General features: G+C 44.3%; 1 protein-coding gene across 1 annotated transcript in view; it reads right to left on the reverse strand.

The window, feature by feature from the left end:
• HPSE2 (heparanase 2 (inactive)) overlaps positions 1-20008 on the reverse strand; it is a 438762-nt gene that overhangs the window by 336204 nt on the left and 82550 nt on the right. The gene's annotated exons all lie outside the window — the stretch shown is intronic.

Raw genomic sequence — 20008 nt, forward strand, 5'->3', positions numbered from 1 at the left:
CATAAGGAGGTGGTAACTTTTGTCGCGTCCTGTGGGGTTTGTGCGCGCTCTAAGACCTCACATACCCGTCCGTCTGGGGCCCTCTTACCTTTGAAGATCCCGGAGCGTCCTTGGACTCATCTGTCTATGGACTTTATTACGGACCTCCCTCCGTCTTCGGGTAAAACGGTCATACTCGTTGTAGTGGACAGGTTCAGCAAGATGGCACATTTTATCGCTCTTCCGGCTCTCCCTAATGCTAAAACTCTTGCGCAGGTGTTCATTGGGGAGATTGTGAGGCTTCACGGGGTACCCTCCGAGGTGGTGTCTGATCGGGGGTCTCAGTTTGTGTCCAAGTTCTGGAAGGCGTTTTGTGCACGGCGGGGGATGCATTTGTCGTTCTCATCGGCTTTTCATCCTCAGACCAATGGTCAGACGGAACGTATGAACCAGAGCTTGGAGACATATCTCCGGTGTTTTGTGTCAGAGAACCAGGAGGACTGGGCTTCTTTCTTACTTCTGGCAGAGTTTGCTCTTAATAATAGGCGGAGCGAGTCCACTGGTAAGTCCCCGTTTTTTGGGGCATATGGTTTTCACCCCCAGTTTTGTACTTTCAGTAGGGGGGGCTCTTCGGGGGTTCCTGAGGAGGAACGATTTTCCTCATCACTCGCTTCAGTATGGAGAGGGGTGCTGAAGAATCTGAATACTATGGGGAACCGATACAAACGTATGGCTGATAGAAGGTGAGTGTCTGGTCCGGACCTAAGTGTGAACGATCGTGTATGGTTGTCTACCAGGAATATAAAACTTAAGGTTCCCTCCTGGAAACTGGGTCCCAGGTTCATCGGGCCGTACAGAATCAGTTCTATTATTAATCCGGTGGCATTCTGTCTTGACCTCCCCCCTACGTTTAAAATTCACAACGTGTTCCACAGATCGTTGCTTAAGAGGTATGTGGCGCCGGTGGTACCGTCACCTTTACCTCCCCCTCCAGTGGTGGTCAAGGGTAACTTGGAGTTCCAGGTATCGAGGGTCATCGATTCACGCATTAATCGCCGGTCCCTTCAGTACCTGGTTCATTGGAAAGGGTATGGTCCTGAGGAGAGGATGTGGGTTCCTGCGTCGGATATTAACGCAGACCGATTAGTTCGGGCCTTCCACACGACTCACCCGGATAAACCTGGCCCTGAGGGTCCGGAGGCCCCTCGTAGAAGGGGGGGTACTGTCACGGGTGTGTCGCCATGAAGGTCGTCACGATTACACAGCCTGACTTCTCGCAGCTGACTTTTTGGTGCTTTGTTTTTCGGCAGTGAGGGAGTTAATTCTCTCTCTCTCTGTGCTAGACGAGGTCCAGCCTCGCCCAGCTGCAATCAATGCTGCTGTAGTGAGACTCCTTCAAATGCCTGCTGGTCTGTTAGGGAAGTGTCGGTGAAAGCATTTCATGCAGACTAACAGAGCGGATCGTGGTATTTGGAGTTTCAGAGATAAGTGTATTCGGAGAGTTTTTTCCCTTCCTCGCTTTATCATTTATCTCCTTTCCCGTTGGTGTTCCCTCTGTTGTAGTTGTGTAGTTTTTGTATGCAAGGTGGTTTTGGTTTTTCCCTTGTACTGTCTCGTTCGTCTAAGTACTGTGTGTGGGCATATTATTACTTGTCCCCTTTTGTTGTGATCGGGGTCCTTCTCAGGACTAGATTACTTAGGTGCAGGGATCCTCAGGAGGTAGGGGTTACGCTGGCGGCCTGGACCTCTGTACCTTTAACAGTACCTCCAGGTTGAGGGATTAGTCAGGGCCCCAGCTTAGGGTCAGCTTAGGCCCCCTACCTCCAGTATACAGAGACAGCGTGACAGCGGCGGAGCCCCCGCACCACCGAGGACCGTCAAATACCTCCTCTTACCACCCTGGGACACGCAGTGTCGCACCCTTAGACATCCCCTCCTCCAAACTCAGGACCCGCAGCATCAGCCGCAGTATCGCCTGATTCCTGCCGCCGACCCCCTAGTAAGCTACATTCGGTCTATAAGACTCACCCCAATTTTCCCCCAAAATTTTTTGGGGAAAAAGTAGTCCGAAGTATAGTCCAAAAAATACGGTATATTGTATGCCATGAAAATATTTGAAATACAGAAATCTTTCAATTTTCACACTGATGACTAAGGCTGAAACTAGAATCACACTTCGTGTTCTGTACAGTGTACCTTTCGGCAGTGTCATTATCATCAAGGACAAGATTACAATGAAAGCAAACAACATATACAGTAGATAACACAGGATCCACCATTCACAATAGGTGATGTCACAGCTCTCCTCCTCCTCCTGTACAATGACTGATAATGCCTCTATATACAGTAGATAACACAGGATCCACCATTCATAATAGGTGATGTCACAGCTCACCTCCTCCTCCTGTACAATGACTGATAACATCTCTATATACAGTAGATAATACAGGATCCACCATTCAAAATAGGTGATCTCACAGCTGACCCCCTCCTCCTCCTGTACAATGACTGATAACGCCTCTATATACAGTAGATAACACAGGATCCACCTTTTAGGCTATGTGCCCACGATGCAGAAATGCTGCATATTTTTTACACTTCTCCCTGGCAGGAAAAAAACATGCGTTTTTTACATGCGTTTTTCCCGCCAGGTAGAAGCGTTTGTCAAGCGTCTTTTGCATGCATTTCCGCATGCGGGTTATCAAGCGCTTTTCCAAGCAATTTTAGCATCACTTGGAAAAGTGCTTGACAACTTGTTCACACTATATAAATCCATGCAACCGGCATGGATTTATAGTAGTGTGACCAAGTTAGTTAAAAAAAAAGAATAAAATGGTAAAAAATAAAAAGTTTATACTCACCTTCCGGTGTCCTCCCGGTGTTCTGTCTGCCGCGTCCGGTGTGTTGGGCAGCTCGCGGTGGTGTGAAGGACCTGCGGTGACGTCATTGAGCCATGTGATGGGTCACATGACTCAGTGACGTTATGGCAGGTCCTTCACAACAGCGGGAGCATTGCAATAGACCGGACGGAGCCGACAAAACACCGGGAGGACATCAGAAGGTGAGTATAAACTTTATTTTTTATTTTAAATTCTTTTTTTTTTACAGTTTCTATGGTACCCAGGTCTGGAGGAGAGTCTCCTCTCCTCCAGACTTGGGTACCATCCGCACATAGAAATGCATAATATCCGTGTGTACAAATGTACTGAGACGGATATTATGCATTTCAATGCAAGTCAATGGCGGCGATTACGCTGCGTGTCCGCAAAATTAATGGACATGCTGCGGATTTTTGAGCGCAGCATAAACGCTGCGAAAAAAATCCACAGCATGGGCATTGACCTTGCGGCTTGTCATTGGGGACCATGGGGTTGGATTTCCAAGCGTTTCCCAAGCATTTACGCTGCGGAAATTCCGCAGCATATACGCTCGTAAAACGCTACGTGAGCACATACCCTTACAATATCTGATGTCACAGCTCACCTCCTCCTCCTGTACAATGACTGATAACACCTCTATATACAGTAGATAACAGGATCCACCATTCACAATAGGTGATGTCACAGCTCACCTCCTCCTCCTGTACAATAACTGATAACACCTCTATATACAGTAGATAACACAGGATCCACCATTCACAATAGGTGATGTCACAGCTCACCTCCACCTCCTGTACAATAACTGATAACACCTCTATATACAGTAGATAACACAGGATCCACCATTCACAATAGGTGATGTCACAGCTCACCTCTTCCTCCTGTACAATGACTGTTAACATCTCTATATACAGTAGATAACACAGGATCCACCATTCACAATAGGTGATATCACAGCTCATCTCTTCCCCCTCCTGTGCAATGACTGATACCACCTATATATACAGTAGATAACACAGGATCCACCATTCAAAATAGGTGATGTCACAGCTGACCTCCTCCCCTTCCCTGCACAATGATCTCTGCACTGATCACAGAACATGCCCACAGCACTCTACTATAGAAATTAGTCTTCAGAGCCTGTCTATTGCTGTCTATGGCCCATGTGGCTGATGTAAAGTAAATCTCTAAATGTTTTTAACAGCAACTCGAGCCAACTGTACAATCCCATAATGATGAACAGAAAATACAATTTAAAAAAATCTGCAATCAGAAAATAGAAACAAATTAGAAACAATACTGATCAGTGTCTGGTTTTAAGTTTAAATATGATATACAGCAAATGATATTCTTTGTAACAAGGCTTTCTGTACTGGAATTTTTTTTCTCCCAAAACTCTCAGTATCAATGCATAGCTCTGGAGAATTATATGACTCCACATACCGATCCTGTATGAATTGTGTTGTTGAAGACATCTTGAAGTAATAAGTTCCCCCTTGATGACACCTCTTCAACACCTAGTAAATCTGACCTTTTCTTTCATCTGTCATTACACCGCATCACATGACCCGGTAAGCCGTTTACAGATTGCGTCCAAATCTCACTATTTGCTACAAGGAACATGTGCTCCTTGAAATTGATTGCTGATATTACAAGTGTTTAAATCTATTTCCCATCACCTTCAGATTTGGGGGTCAGTTGACAGGAAGTCATTGTGCTGTCATGGAAATCTCCTAATGCAATTTATTATCAATGCTATAACTACATGAGGCCGCGGCTGAAATGCAATCCCTCCTTTCTGTATTCTATTTTCTACGGACTTCTTTGAACAGATCAAAGCTGAAATATTAGTATTTATTAGAGTTAAATAACTTCACTAATGCGGTGGTTATGTATGACAAGAGCAATTACTGCGATACACTGAATCTCTGATTTATGGATTGTCTCACAAGAATGTATCTCAGAGAGCAGAAAAAAATATCCAGGAGCGAATCTGAATTGTCTATCCAGTAATCAGTATCAAACAGTGCCAAAGCGGGCTCAACAAAACACAAGGCTAGAGAGCTACCAGATACAGTGTAAGGACAACTGAGCAGCATAATGCAAGAAAGACACATTGTACAAACAAGGCACAAACAAGAACAGCAAATCTATAGAACAGTGATAAAGTTTGTTTAAATCAATACAAAATTACACTACATGGAAAAAAAATACAAATAAAATCAGCTAAAATGCACAGAAGTATATCTGTTCATATACATGTCTGACCCAGATATGATCAGTACTCCAGCACAGTTAGGGAATGGATCATTATTATAAAATTACATTGTTTAAATCATGTTCTTGAACTAAATGTCTTTGTTTCCTATGACAATCTGTATTTAAATATATATATATTAGAATGTTTACACTTGACATTGGAGCTATGCATTACAACAATAGGTAACATCTCTAAACACAACTGATAACACAAGATCCACAATTCACAATAGGTGATGTCACAGCTCACCTCCTCCTCCTCCTCCTGCACAATGACTGATAACACCTCTATATACAGTAGATAACACAGGATCCATCATTCACAATAGGTGATATCACAGCTCACCTCCTCCTCCTCCCGTACAATGACTGATAACACCTCTATATACAGTAGATAACACAGGATCCACCGTTCACAATAGGGGATGTCACAGCTCACCTCCTCCTCCTGTACAATGACTGATAACACCTCTATATACAGTACATAGCACAGAATCCACCATTCACAATAATAGATGTCACAGCCCACCCCCTCCTCCTGTACAATGACTGATAACATCTGTATACAAAGTAAATAACACAGGATCCATCATTCACAATAGGTGATGTAATAGGGAATTATAGTCTAAGAAAGTCTCGGTGGCCAGTGTGAAAATTGCAATTTTTTTTTTTTTTAAGACAGATCATGATATAAAAAAAAAATCACCAATTTTTTAAAATATATGCAACACATGGATGGATCTGGTTCAGTAAAGATAGACCTGCCAGTTATGAGCAGCTTCTCAATCTTGTTTATAGAGGGGATTCCCATATCAGTAAAATACCCAACTCAGTACTTATTGTGAAACCTTCCCCACATGTATCAGTGGAGCTTTGTGTTACCCTTGTAGCCCACCCTTATTCTTACTTACTTTAGTAGTTTATCCTTGCATGGCCACGGCCCCACTATCAGTATTTGGTCAGTATTCGGTCAGTACTTTTTCTCAGGAGTGGGAGCCAAAACCAGGAGTGGATGATAAATGCAGAATTGGTGACTTGTTTCTATTATACCTTTTCTCTGATTGTTCCTCACCTGGCTTTTGCTCCCATTCCTTAGAAAAAATACTGACCAAATACTGACCAAATACTGATAGTGGGGCCGTGGCCTATCTCTTAGTCCTGTTTTTAAAAGTGTAAGACCAAAATGCTCCCTTAATGTTACTGGTTTTAGATGCTGTTGCTATGCATTCGCTGCTACAATTGTGACAATTTTCCTGTACACAATACGGTCTGTTTTCCTGTTTGATTAGTCATTAACATAATTGTGCTTTTTTTGTTTGATTAACAAAATTATGCTACTGGCCTTACCAGCAGCAGCCTGACATCTTTCACCAAATTTATATATATATAAATATATATTTTTTTCCCCCAACACCTATTAATTAGTGATGAGTGAGCATGCTCAGTACTGCTTGGTGCTCGCCGAGTATTTCCAGGGTTGCTCGGCTGGAGCTCGGGGTCCCCTCCCTGCATGTTTGGTGCTCTTTACAGAGCCAAGAGCCAATGAACATGCAGGGATTGTCTGCCACACACTGTAATGCCGCAGCCATGTTGGTTGTGACATTACAGTGATTGGCGGGCCGCATAGCGTCATCAGGTCTATATCAGACCTGGCGCCGCCATGCTCGTCACAGTCACTCCGGAATCAGGCAGAGTAGGGAGAGGTGCTGCTGTGTCAGGGAGGGATTTGCTTGTTTCTAGTTAGTGTAGGTGTACAGACTATATTAGAGACACATATCCATCTCAACAAACAGTCCTTCTGAGGACTAATCCAGCTGCAGAGATATATCAGGCAGGCAGTGTATATAGGCAGACAGGCAGTGTATATAGCAGACTGCAGTGCATATAGCAAGAGGGTCCATTCCAGTTCTGTCTACTGCTTTTACAGATATTTGTAGAAATAGCCGCAGGTATCAGGGGCCAGGAATATATATATTTTTTATTTTAATCCTGATTATTTGCTTAAAAAGCAATCCACAAAACACCGTTTTTCTTCTCCATTTGCTTGTTGGCACTGCAGAATACAGCCAGGTCCTTTCCATATTACAGCACTAAAAATCCAGCTATTTAAAACTGGTTTGTCCGTCACATGAATCACATATAAGTTCGCTCCAAATTCAGCCATTTGTAGTGAACGTGGAAGATATTTTCCTCCATTTAAAATGGGCAAGGCACGTGGCAAGGGACAGGGAACTGGACGTGATGGTGATGGTGATGGTGCATGCAGAGGCCAAGGCTGTGGGCAAGCTGAAATTGTGCCACAACAAACACCCACATCTTCTCGCTCGACCTTCCTGTCCCAATTAATAGGGGAACGCAGCACACCACTATTGAACACAGAGCAATGTGAAAAAGTTATTGGTTGGGTGATAGATAATGCTTCCAGTCAATTAGCCACCACCACCACCACCCTGTCTTCCACACGGTCAAGTCTTAGTAGCCATGAGTCTGGACCGCATATTCCTCACCCTGATCCTCCTTCCTCCCACCATGCCGAGACAACTGATCCCACACTTGGACACTCCGAAGAGCTGTTCACTTTTCCATTTATAGATTCGGGCCTCTCGCCTGGTCCACTTGAAGCTGGGCAAGAAGAGATCGCATGTAGAGATGCCCAAATATTTCAGCAGCCACGGTCACACGAAGGTGACGGTGGGAAAGTGTCACAAGAGGAGGACGATGATTAGACACAATTGCCAGAAAGTCGGGAGGAGGACCAGGGTGCAGAAGTGGAAGACGAGGTGGTGGATGATATAGTAAGTGACCTAACCTGGCAGGAGGATATGCAGAGCGAGGACAGCAGCACACAGGGGGAGGGAGGCAGAGCACCCCAACAGGCAGGAAGAAGCAGTGTGGTGTCCGCAGACAGAAGGCGGGCAACCGTTCCTCGGTAACACCAACACGACGGAAGTTGCCAGTACAACTGTTAGGTCTTCCCGAGTCTGGTTGTTTTTTAAAGACTCTGCCGATAACCCCAAAAAGGCCATTTGCACCACCTGCCAGGCCAGCATTAGCAGGGGTAGCAAAACTACCAGCCTGACCACCATCAACATGATCAGGCACATGGCAGAAAAGCACCTGACTTTGTGGGCCGAACCCCAGGGTCCAGGAACAGTGTCTGCGGGTGACACCACTGCTTCTTCCGCTGTTGTGTGTGCAAGTCAATCCCCTGTCCATAGTGCATGCGAAGATGCCTCCTGCTCTGCACCTGTCGTTGTACACTCTCAACTAGCACCATCAGCAAGCACGTCCTTGTCCCAGGGCAGAGTTCAGTTGTCCATACCACAGTCCTTGGAACGCAAGTGCAAATACGCACCCAACGCCCCACAAGCCACACTACGAAATTCCCACATTTTGCGCTCTAAATGTTGCCTTTTAGGCTCGTGGAGACAGAAGCTTTCCGCAACCTGATGGCAGTGGCCGTCCCTCGGTACTCGGTCCCCAGCTGCCACTATTTCTCCCGGTGTGCCATCCCTGCATTACACGAGCACGTGTCCCACAACATTAGCCATGCCCTTAACAATGCACTTACAGGGAAAGTCCACCTAACCACAGACACAAGGAGAAGTGCTTGTGAGCAGGGACGGTACATCTCGCTGATGGCACACAACATAGTGGAAGCCGGGACCCAGTCGGACCCTGGGACGGAACACATCCTCCTGAGGCCAAGGATTGCGGGCCCTAGGTCAATGAGGGTTGCCCCCACAGTCTACAGATCCTGCACCTCATCCTCCTCAGCCTCCTCCTCCTCTTCAGCCTCCATCTCTGAAATGACCACATCAGTCACAAGCTGGAAGCACTGTAGCACAGCCTGAGCCAAGCGGCAACAGGCTGTGCTGAAGCTAATATGCTTAGGTGACAAACCGCACAATGCTGAAGAGTTATGGACAGCTCTGAAAGAGCAGGCAGATCTGTGGCTGACCTACAGCCAGGCATGTTCGTGTGTGACAATGGCCGGACCCTGGTGGCGGCTCTGAGGCGAGGCGAGCTCACACATGTACCATGCGTGGCCCATGTGCTTAACCTCGTGGTTTAGCGGTTTCTCAAAACCTACCCGGAGGTGCCGGATCTGCTTGTCAAAGTACGCCACCTGTGTGCCCATTTTAGAAAGTCAGCTACAGTTTCCGCCACCCTTGCCGTGCTTCAGCAGCGTTTGCAACTTCCGGCTCACCGACTGGTGTGTGATGTCCCCACGCGTTGGAACTCTACACTGCTGATGTTGGGAATGTTGGGAAGGAATTGTGAGCAGAAGAGAGCAGTTGTTGACTACCAGCATCAACAAGGCCGTTGGTATTCAGTTCAGACACCACACATAAGACCTCAGGAGTGGATATGGATGTCAAACATCTGTACCATCCTCCAAAACTTTGAGAACTCCACCAAGATGGTGAGCGGCGATGACACCATAATTAGCATCACCATCCCGCTTCTCTGTCTTCTGAAACGCTCTCTGCCCACAATCAAAGAGGATGCATTGCACACAGCCCAGCCTCATCTCATCCCAACGTGGATTGGGTGACAATGAGGAACAGGAGGAGGAGGAAGAACAGGAGCTAGTTTCATGCGCAATAGACGGTACTACCTGCACAACTGTCATACCATCTGTTCAGCGTGGATGGCCTGAGGAAAGGGAGGAGGAGGAGGAGAGCATGGTCAATCGTCCTCTTGGTGAGGACACGGAAGCCTTGCCTGTTAGCAGTCTGGCACACATGGCTGAGTTTGTAACGCTGCCTTTCCTTTGACCCTCGCGTTCTCCAAATTTTGGGTGACAGTCACTGGTTGGTGACACTTCTAGACCCACGCTACAAGGAGGCAGGGGAACACTGTCAAAGTTCTGGGAGAGTTTTCTCAGCCCCTCCCATCGCACAGGCCCTGAGGCGCAGGGTACTCTCACAAGGAGTGCAAAGTTTGGGAAGATGCTGAGGGAGTACCTTGCTGACTGTACCAACGTCCTCCATGATTCCTCTGTGCCTTACAATTATTGGGTATGCAAGCTGGACACGTGGAATGAACTGGCTCTCTAAGCCTTGGAGGTCCTGGCCTGCCCTGCCACTAGCGTTTTATTAGAGCGGGTTTTTAGTGCCGCTGGTGGAATTATAACTGATAAGTGCATCCGCCTGTCAACTGAAAATGTTGACAGGCTGACTCTTATAAAAATGGATTGGGCCAGACTTCTCAACACCACAGAATGATAGCAGCGTAACATAAACTCAAATCCAGTGTTTTTTTTTGGGAGGTGTATTCCCATGCACCTTTTCAAACTCACACATGAGTATACGCTTCCTGATTTTGGCTATTTGCTCTTGTCCTCCTCCTTCTCCTCATCCTCATCCTCCACCACCATATCACCAGGGTGACCGTGGTCCATGATGCAACACACACAAAAAATTTTTAAAGGGTGTTTATGATGCCCGTAAAAAAAATATGTTCATGTATATCCCCCAGGGGTAAATGTTTGTCAGCCCATACGCTTAGTGCATGGGCAATACAAGTATAGGAGACCTGCTCTTTTTTAATGGGAACATTTTTTTATGAGGCCCTTCTCCACATCTTTTCCAAGGTGTATTGGAGTGCCTCCCAATTTTTGACAGCCCTTGCATTCACTGCATAGGCCAACACTATGGGAGACCCACTTCCTAATCATGGGAACATTTTTTCAGGAGGCCCTCTACGTCTCTTCCAAGGGGCATTGGAGTGCCTCCCAATTTTTTCTCAGCCCTTGCGTTCACTACATAAGCCAACACTATGGGAGACCCAGTTCCTAATAATGGGAACATCGTTTTCAGGAGGCCCTCTGACCTCTATGTCTCTTCCAAAGGGCATTGGAGTGCCTCCCAATTTTTGGCAACCCTTGCATTCACTGCATAGGCAAACACAATGGGATACCCACTTCCTAATAATGGGAACATTGTTTTCAGGAGGCCCTCTGACCTCCAGGTCTCTTCCAAGGGGCACTGGAGTGCCTCCAAATTTTTGGCAACCCTTGCATTCACTGCATAGGCAAACACAATGGGAGACCCAGTTCCTAATAATGGAAACATTGTTTTCAGGAGGCCCTCTGACCTCCACGTCTCTTCCAAGAGGCATTGGAGTGCCTCCAAATTTTTGGCAACCCTTGCATTCACTGCATAGGCAAACAGTATGGGATACCCACTTCCTAATAATGGGAACACTGTTTTTCAGGAAGCCCTCCTCTACGTCACTTCCAAGGGGCATTGGAGTAGGTCCAAATTTTTGGCAGCCCTTGCATTCACTGCATAGGCAAACAGTATGGGAGACCCACTTCCTAATAATGGGAACATTGTTTTCAGGAGACCCTCCTCTAAGTCTCTTCAAAGGGGTATTGGGGTGCGTCCAAATTTTCAAAGGGGTATTGGGCTGTGTCCAAATTTTGGGCAGCCCTGCCACTCACTGCATACGCAATAACAGTATAGGAGACCCACTCTTTAGTAATGGGAACATCAAAGCATAGCCGGCTGATGGCTCTCTAACAATAGTGAGGGCCGACTGCTGGCCCTTTAAGAATAATAAAGGCCGCCTGATAGCCCTATAAAAATAGGCTTTGCGACTTTCAGAGTCCCTCCTTCATAAACGAAACAGGATGTGTCTGATCATGTCTCACACACCACATGGCCAGATAAGGTTGTAAAATGTTAAAATGACATATCCCGGTGAATGCATTTATCACGGTTGAAAGCAATGCAAAAGTGCAAAAACGCATCAAAAACACTACGTGTGAACATAGCCCAAGGTGTGGAGGAGTATTTTTGCTTTTGGCTATTTATTTTGCCTTATATACAAGTCATTACCCTGGAAAGGATGTTCCTTAACCCCTTTACAACTCAAGGTGGTTTGCACGTTAATGACCAGGCCAATTTTTGCAATTATGACCACTGTCACTTTATGGGGTAATTACTCTGGAACGCTTCAACGGATCCCCCTGATTCTGAGACTGTTTTTTCGTGACATATTGTACTTCATGATTGTGGTAAAATTTCTTCAATATTACTTGCGTTTATTTGTGAAAAATATGGAAATTTGGTGAAAATTTAGAAAATTTTGCAATTTTCAAAATTTGAATTTTTATGCCCTTAAATCAGAGAGATATGTCACACAAAAGAGTTAATAAATAACATTTCCCACATGTCTACTTTACATCAGCACAATTTTGGTACCAAGATTTTTTTTTATTAGGGAGCTATAAGAGTTAAAAGTTGACCAGCAATTTCTCATTTTTCCAACAAAATTTACAAAACCATTTTTTTAGGGACCACATCACATTTGAAGTCACTTTGAGGGGTCTTTATGACAGAAAATACCCAAAAGTGACACCATTCTTAAAAGTGCACCCCTCAAGGTGCTCAAAACCACATTCAAGAACTTTATTAACCCTTCAAGTGCTTCACAGTAATTTTTGGAATGTGGAAAAAAAAAATTAACAATTAACTTTTTTCACAAAAATGTTATTTTAAACCCATTTTTTTTTATTTTCCCAGGGGTAACAGGAAAAAATGGACCCCAAAATTTGTTGTGCAATTTCCCCTGAGCATGCATATACCCCATATGTGGGGAAAAAACACTGTTTGGGCGCACGGCAGGGTTCGGAAGGGAAGGAGCGCCATTTGACTTTTTGATTGTAAAATTTTCTTGAATAATTAGCGGACGCCATGTTGCATTTGGAGAGCCCCTGGTGTGCCTAAATAGTGGAATCCCCCCACAAGTGACAGCATTTTGGAAACTAGACCCCTCAAGGAACTTATCTAGATGTGTGTTGAGCACCTTTAACCCCCAGGTGCTTCACAGAAGTTTATAACATTGAGCCGTAAAAATAAAAGTTTCACATTTTTCCCACAAAAATGTTTTTCAGCCCCCAATTTTGCATTTTCATAAGGGTAACAAGGAGAAATTGCACCATGCAGTTTGTTGTGCAATTTCTCCTGAGTAAGCAGATACCCCATATGTGGGGGAAAACCACTGCTTGGGCATACGGCAGGGTTCGGAAGGGAAGAAATGCAATTTGACTTTTTGAATGTAAAATTTGCTTGAATAATTAGCAGATGTGCCCCTGATGTGCCTAAACAGTGTAAAACCCCCACAAGTGATACCATTTTGGAAACTAGACCCCTCAGGGAACTTATCTAGATGTGTGGTGAGCACCCTGAACCCCCAAGTCCTTTACAGACGTTTATAACATGGAGCCGTGAAAATAAAAAAATCTAACTTTTTCCACAAAAATGATGTTTTAGCCCCAATTTTTTTATTTTCACAAGGGTAAGAGGAGAAAATGGACCCCAAAAACTTGTGTGCAATGTCTCCTGAGTACGCCAATACCCCATATGTGGGGAAAATACAGTGTTTGGGCACACGGCAGGGTTCAGGAGTGAAGGAGCACTGTGTGACTTTTTGAACGCAAAATTGGCTGGAATCGAAAGCAGACGCCATGTCGCGTTTGGAGAGCCCCTGATGTGCCTAAATATTGGAAACCCCCCACAAGTGACCCCATTTTGGAAACTATACACCTCAAAGATTTTATCAAGGGGTATAGTGAACATTTTGAACCCAGAGGTATGACACAGAATTTGATAACATTAGGTCATCATATTGAATAAGTTGTCATTAGTCTTGAGTGCAAGCGCTCGCTACTTGAGTTTGCATCGGGTACTCAGGTATGCACCATGTATACCATGTACACTTGAGTGACATGCTCGAGTCCCCACCCACATGTTTCACGGTTATTAGACACCCAAAAAAAAAACATGCGGGGATCGCTTGTGCATGGCAGGCAATCCCCGCGAGGATTTTTTGGCCACGAAGCATATGGGGCAGAGACTCAAGCACCCGTGATACTCAGTGCATACCCAAGTACCCGATGCAAACTCAAGAAGCGAGCACTTGCGCTCAACACTAGTCGCCATATCGTCATCTTTTTTTTTTTTTTTTTTTACTTTTGAAAAAAATCTCAACCCTAACCCTAACTCAACCCTAACCCTAACCCTAGCACAACCCTAACCCGAGAGTTTATTTTTTACGCCGTTCCTCGTGCGGTATAAGTAATTAGACGTTTTTATTCTTTGGGTCGGTGTCATTACAGCAATACCAGAATCATATCGGGTTTTTATGATTGACAGCTGTCAGACACTAAAAGACGCATTTTTTGTAAAATCTATTTTTTGCATCGCCATATTTTGAGAGCTATAATTTTTCGATATTTTGGCCGACAGAGTCATATGATGGCTTGTTTTTTGCGGGATGAGTTAACGTTTTTATTGGTGGCATTTTCAGGCACGTGACATTTTTTGATCGCTTTCTATTCCGATTTTTGGGAGGCAGAAAAAACAAAAACCAACAATTCAGGAATTGTTTTTTTAAAAAAAAATTTTATGCCGTTCCGTATGTGGTAAAATTGATAAGGTAGCTTTATTCTTTGGGTCAGTACGTTTACAGCGGTACCACATTTATATTGTTTTTCTATGTTTTGGCGCTTTTACACAATAAAAGCTATTTTATAGAAAAAAATATTTTTTTGCATCGCTTTATTCTGAGAGCTGGAACTTTTTTATTTTTCGGCTGATGGTCTTGTATGGTGGCTTGTTTTTTGCGGGACAACATGACGTTTTCAGCGGTACCATTTTTATTTATATTTGTCTTTGTGATCGCGTGTTATTCCATTTTTTGCTTGGCGGTATGGTGATAAAGCATTTTTTCTTGCTTCGTTTTTTTTTTTTTTTTACCGTGTTCACTTAAGGAGTTAACAAGTGGGACAGTTTTATAGATCAGGTCGTTCCGGACACGGTGATTCCAAATATGTGCACTTTTATTGTTTTGTTTTGTTTTTTTTCATAATAATATTTATTGATGGGTACATTATATTTTTATTTTTGATAGATTATTATTAATTTTTTTTAAATATTTTTACAATTTTTTTTTTTTTTTCACTTTCTGAGACTTTTTTTTACTTTTATACTTTGTCCCACTATGAGACTTTCACTTTTTTTATTCTGATCGCCTGCATAGCACAGGAATGGAGCACCATACCTGTGCTATGCAGGCTGTCAGCGCTGCACAGGGAGAAGATCGTTTGGTCATGCACTGCGCATGACCAAACTATCTTCCTGCTGTCTGGTGACCCGGATGTTGTCATGATGACATCGGGTCATCATGGCAACATCCGGGAAGCCGCGGCAGACAGCGCTGGAGGCCGGAAGAGGAGGTGAGTATTGCGATCACCTCCCCTTGCCACCGCAATGCTGCGATCGACTTCGATCGTAGCATTGCAGGGGTTAATGTGCCAGGAGCGGTGCGGGCCGCTCCCTGCACATAGTACCGGCTGTCAGCTCTGACAATCAGCTGACACCCGGCAACGATCGCGCCCGCACAGCCTGTGTGCGGGCGCGATCGCCACGACATATTAATACGGGTCAGGCTCTTAAAGCCCAGGGCACAGACGCATATTAATACGTTCTTGGGCTTTAAAGGGGTTAACATATTTCCCAGGAAAATCCATTTTGGTTTCATTTTTGTATGTTTTATGGTGAGTCCGTAAAAGTGGCGTAATACCTCTGACAACGTTGTTCACAGCAGTGACCTGGGAGTCAGAAATGCTTCTAGGGGTCTTCCCCATGCTGTTCCCATGTCATTTGAGCACTGTTCCCATCAATTTGGGCAATTTGTAGGCCTCTGCAGACCGCCGGGGGGAGCCGCCTGAAAAATGCTCAAGTTTCCGATAGACTTACATTGGGCTCGTTGCTCGGGTCGAGCACCCGAGTATTCCAATGTGCTCGACCCGAGCAGCGAGCACCCGAGCATTTTAGTGATCGCCCATCACTACTCTTAATGTGTAAGAGTATTGAATGCTTATTAAAAGTCTGAATAATCACATTCTCAGTCCTCCCAAAATCCAGAATATAATTTTACCTCCCTGTAAAAGATTTTTTTGGCAACACCAGTCTCTTATAAAGTCGTAGTGACACTGTGTTTTAAGATTACCTCTCTTAAAATTGTCCTGTGGCACCCCAGGAGTCCGCTTGCCACAGTGGCATTGCCTCTCTCACAAGGGGTGATGCCATGCCTGGAAGCAAGCAGGGGTCCCCTAATCAGGTATACTAAAATGCAACACTTTCCTGGCTCCAGACCAGCAAGGGGAGCTCCTCCCCTTAGCAACTAGGATCTGGAGGCGCGGTTAGTTAGAGTTAGTGAGGAGTTGAATACAGGACAGCGACGAGGAAAGACCTGGGGAATGGAGCTGCACGGCAGTTCACCCCAGAGAGGGGATTAAAAGAACCGGACACTGGAGTCCGAGGTTGTGGGGCACTGAAGGCCCAGCAGCAGAAACCGGAGGGCAGGACACTGCAGGTCTCCTGGCCCCATCAGACGCCCGGAGGCTCAGCAGCACCATAGGACCCAGCACCGCAACGCGGGAGCGACACTCCAGGAAGGCCCGAGCTGCCTGCTATACGGGTGAGCACAAAGACGTTTTACTCATGGACGAGGGCCGCAGCACAGCTACAAGCAGCAGGGCCAAAGAGATTAGTGCAAAGGGAAGGCCTACAACTTCACCTGGCGAGGTAGATTCCCAACTTGCTTCCAGGCCGCCCGGACCTCTACTACCAGCTAGTACCCGTGCCCTGGTCTGCCTAACCACCGCAAGTAAAGATGAGAGGAGCCATTAAGTTGTGGACTGGTCATTATCTGCGCCATCCCCTGCACTACACTGCACAGCAACATCTATAACATCACCACTTCCTGCCCTGGAGCTAAGCTCTGCCTGTGGAGAGTTGAACCAACTCTGCTGCGTCACCATCAGCTCCAGAGGATCTGCACCGCAGCGGCGGTCCCATATAGGAGCATAACACAGGTGGCGTCACAAACATTATATATAAAAACTTGAATTCCCCTTTTCTCAACATCCCCTTTTATTGACCGCCCTGGGTCACGGACCGGATCACCGCCACTGTGACATCCCCCAGCATTGACCGGCCCGGCTACCGAGTACCCCACGGCCCAGGGGGCGCGTCAGTCCTGCACAGAATACGTTCTTGATAAAAAAGGAAATCAGGTTGAGTTAGCAGCTACTGTATAAGTGTGATGTGTTGCAATGTGACAAAGCTCTTTATGCTCTTATGCAGAATACATATATTGGCCAGATAGTAACAATACTGCCATAAACATCAGCACGAAATGTATCAATATCATTATAATCACCATCTCCATCAATTGCACTGCTGTACAATCAGGGGTCACTGTAGACTATGTAGGGAGGTTAAATTAAAACTGCTACTAGCCTATACATCCAGAGAGGCTGACATTCACCCTGGACCACAGACACTTTTGGCACTGACCCTTTTTTTAATCCAAGGCCACTAAATATGCTGGCACAAGCCTTTCACTACCCAAGGCTACCAGCGAACTTGACATGAGCCATTTCATTACTCTAGAAAATTAGGGATTCTGATATGAAAGTGGTTGTTTTAACTTAGCATTTTAGGAGCGCACCACTCCTCTGCCTCTTGACTTTCTTCTGGCCATGGGCAGTACACTCCTGATGATTGACAGTTCACACCAGAGGCATGGTTGTGCCACTGGACCAAACTGTGAGCTTTCTGGTGCTGGAACCAGACGCAATATCGAAGAAGTGCAATCAGAGCAGCGCTTGAAATCTCTATAGCAAAAAGTTTGCAAGCACTATGCTCCTTGTCTAGGGGACAAATTGCACTTTGCAATTTTTTCCACTTATGATGTTGAAAACAACCCTTCAACTCTTTATTCTCAACATTAACGGAAATATGGGAAATTAAATTAAAGGGGTTGTCTGAGATTTTAACATTGATGACCTATCCTTAGGATACGTCATCGATGTCTGATTGGTGGGGGTGCGACACCCGGCACCCCACCAACCAGCTGTGTCAGCTGGAACTGCTCAGTTGCGGAGCTGCACAGCACAGCTTCGTCGACTGTATGGTGGTGCGGATGTGCAGTACCCAACCGCAGCCACTATTCCACTGACGGAGCTGCACTGTTCAACTCTGCAACTGAGCAGTACAAGCCAACATCAGGAACAGCTGATGGTGGGGGTGCAAGGTGTCGCTCTCCTCACTGATCAGACATTCACAATCTATCCAAAGGATAGGCCATCAATGTTAACGCCCCAGACAACCCATATAACTACATCAAAACATTAGCCCACCATGGTTGTTTTATTTACCATTGACTCATTAAATACAGTATCTTAGTTTAACAAATCAGTTCTTCATTCATCTACAAAACCAGGTAAACAACATTTTGTGTAGATAGAGGGTCTAGAAATTTTGTAGGTTGCATAGAATCTATCTGGAAAATAAATGCAATGTTTATTTGGACACTGTATGCAGTAATTATAACTCTAATTCACATATATACTTCAGTTGTATGTTTGCTCAAATATATGTTACATTTGAGTTTACCATCACCGGGAGTGGTTAAGCAGCAGACAAGAATGATAGATAGATAGATAGATAGATAGATAGATAGATAGATAGATAGATAGATACAAAAAAGAAGAAAAGAAGCAGCACCAGCAAACATACAATACTGAATGGGTGCAAGTCCTCCAGGCAAATACCAAACCTTTTAAATAGATGCAAAAATATGAAGACAGCACTCCTCTTTGAAAAAAGCCAAAAAAGTGATTTATTAGCCCATAAGGGTTGATGCTTATGGGCCTTATGGGCTAATAAATCACTTTTTTCGCTTTTTTCAAAGAGGAGTGCTGTCTTCATATTTTTTCATATAGATAGATAGATAGACTCATTGTATTTTTGGAGCCAAAACATTGCACAAGATATAGGTCAATAAAGTACGCTCACTTTTTGCATTTATTTGGACTAGTGCTTATTTCACAGCTTGAACAACTCTTATTCCATGGTGATGCTTTTTCCTATTTTCCTCTAGAATCATAGAGATAAATTAGATAGACAGATAGATAGATAGATAGATAGATAAAATCGGATGGATAGATAGATATATAGATAGACAGATAGATAAAATGGGATGGATAGATAGATAGATATAGATGATAGATTGATAGATAGATAGATAATAGATAGATAGATAGATAGATGGATGGATAGATAGATGATAGATAGATAGATACAGATGATAGATAGATAGATAGATACAGATGATAGATAGATAGATAGATAGATAGATACAGATTATAGATAGATAGATAGATAGATAATAGATAGATAGATAATAGATAGATAGAGATGATAGATAGATAAATAGATAGATAATAGATAGATAGATAGATAGATAGATAGAGATGATAGATAGATATATAGATAGATACAGATGATAGATAGATAGATAGATAGATAGATAGAGAGAGAGAGATGTGTGCAGCTAAGTCAGATTACAGCATATGTCTTCTTTGATAATGACAGACACCTTAATTAAAATACCTCAATACCCTACATTTTACCAAGAACAGACAAAACCCTCAAGATTTGCAGCAGAACGCCTTATAGTTTCTTTATCACAGGTGCATACTATTAGTGGAGGAGATTTACTACCCTCAATACTACTTGAACCTTCCAGATAGTGGGAATTGAGGATAAGTGTTCGTGAAGTTTCTACCCAATAGCACAGCTGCATCCCAACCACATTAGGGAGTTGAGGTTTCCCTTTTGGTTAATATCATGCAAACATACAATATATAATATTGAAGAGGCCATGACTTTGGTATATACTGAATTATACAAGTTTTCCATTCTGTCTAAATTGGTCAAATCCTTTCAGAATTACAGAGCTAAGTCCTGGGATTTGCAAACACTCTTAAATGTTGAACTTTGGATGAGAGTCAAAACAGCAATCAG

The sequence above is a fragment of the Phyllobates terribilis genome, unplaced genomic scaffold, assembly GCF_046119375.1.
Source record: "Phyllobates terribilis strain yellow unplaced genomic scaffold, ASM4611937v1 Scaffold_5__5_contigs__length_657084704, whole genome shotgun sequence".
NCBI lineage: Eukaryota > Metazoa > Chordata > Amphibia > Anura > Dendrobatidae > Phyllobates > Phyllobates terribilis.